We start from the raw sequence: 2,097 nt of genomic DNA on the forward strand, positions 1-2,097 counted from the left end.
TTTCCCTTGCAAACAGAAACCACACAGGAATGTCCTCTATCACCACTTTTATCCAACATTGTATTGGAAGTTCTAGCCATGGCAATAGGCAAGAAAGAGAAATAAAAGGCATACAAACTGGCAAAGAAGGAGTAAATCTATCTCTATTTTGTTGTTGTTATGTGCCGTGGAGTCAGACCCAACTCAAAGCGACCTCTCCTTGGGTTTCCGAGGTGGTATCACTATGGAAGTCGATTGCCCAACCTTCTTTCTGAGGAGTGGCTGGTGGATTTGAACCATCAACCTTCAGGTTAGCAGTCAAGTGCCTTAAGCACTAGTTGCAGATGATATGATGCTATACATAGAACAACCTGAGAGATTCAGCAAGAAATCTGCTGGAACTAATTGAACGATTCAGGAAAGTGGCAGGATACAAGATCAACATCCAAAAATCAGTTGGATTCCTCTACACCAGCAAAGAGATTGCTGAAAAAGAAATAAGGAAATCAATACCATTTTCAATAGCTACCAAAAAAAGAAAATACTTCAGAATAATTCTTACCAGGGCCATAAAAGACCTATACAAAAAAAATAAAATAAAATACAAAACATACTACAAGAATTGATAAGAGACTTACATAAACAGAAGAAAATACCATGCCCATCGATAAATAGAGTGAAGACTGAAAATGTCAGTACCATTTAAGAAATCTGTAGAACCATTGTTATCCTAATCCAGATTCCACCAACATTCTTTCAGGATATGTAGAAACCAATCACTAATTTTATATGGAAAGAAAAGAGACCTCAGATTAGAAAATCAGTCCTGAAGAAGAACAAAGTAGGATGTATCTATCACAATTCCTGAATGCAAAATCCACTATAGTCAAAACAGGCTGGTATTGCAGACACACACAACAGTAGAACAGAATTGTGAATCCAGAAATAGGTCCATCTACCAATGCACAGTGCATCTTGGACAAAGGGTAAAAACCCATCAAATGGGGAAGAGATAGTGTCGTTAATAAATAATGCTGATGGAACTGTATTTGCAGAAAAATGAAACAAGATACACACCTTGAACCATACACCAAAACTAACTCAAGATGGATCAAAGACCTAACTGTAAAAACTAAAACTATAAAGTTTAAAAGTGTAAAAGTAGAGACAAACTTAGGTGTCTTAATTTATGGCATAAATAGACTACCAAACATAACAAAAAAATGTACAAACAGCAGAAGATAAACCAGATGATTGATTGGAACCTTCAAAAAATAAATTCATATGTGGATCAAAAGACCTCTCCAGGAGAGTTCTGGTAAGATGGCGGAATAGGCAGAAAGACTTCACAGACCCTCTTCAACAAAGAACAAGAGAACCAATTAACACAGATACAGAAGATAATCCTGGACCCCTGAGCCTTGAAAGGAAGGATATAGAAGTGGACTAAACTCCAATTAGCAGAAGGATTTGCATGAAAACACCAAAAAAGGAGACAAACAGAGCTGTGGTCTGGCAGCGATCCTGATGGCTCAGACAGCTTGGATATTCCCAAGTGGTGGTAGGACCTAAGAATTAAACTAAAAATCGGCCTTGCTAGCCAGGGACTGCATAGAGGACTGCTCTGGCACTTGGGGAATAAAAGGGGAAATAGCAAAGAGGAAGGTGGGCTGAGCTGTGAACTTTTGTCTGTCTGGAGGGTGCAGCCATTTTGAATGTTTACAAGTAGCTTGACCATTTTGGATGTTTAAAGTGACAGCATTCTCCCAAATTCCAGGGATTTAAGAACAGGCTCCACTTGATGGGAACCATTCTGGACTCAGACGACTAGAAAGGTGCAGCATTCCCCTTGTTACTCTTATACCCCTCTTGGTGAACGGAGGTGTGATCATCGCTCACTCCCACCCACTTTCTGGGCTGGCAGGAATTCCATCCCAGTCTGTGTGCTGCAACGGAGCCTAGGTGCCCTGCCCCAGCCTGCCTCGATTTTTATTTTCTGTTTTTTAGCTTGTTTGTTTTTGACTGTTTTAAAACTACTATTACTATTATTATTACTTTTGTCCTTTTTTTTCTTCCCCTCCAAGGTTCCAGTTTTCAGCTTTTCTTCTTTTTTTTTTT

Source organism: Orycteropus afer, unplaced genomic scaffold (genome assembly GCF_000298275.1).
Source record: "Orycteropus afer afer isolate SDZICR_OR568_19922 unplaced genomic scaffold, OryAfe1.0 scaffold00711, whole genome shotgun sequence".
In the NCBI taxonomy this organism is placed as follows: Eukaryota; Metazoa; Chordata; class Mammalia; order Tubulidentata; family Orycteropodidae; genus Orycteropus; species Orycteropus afer.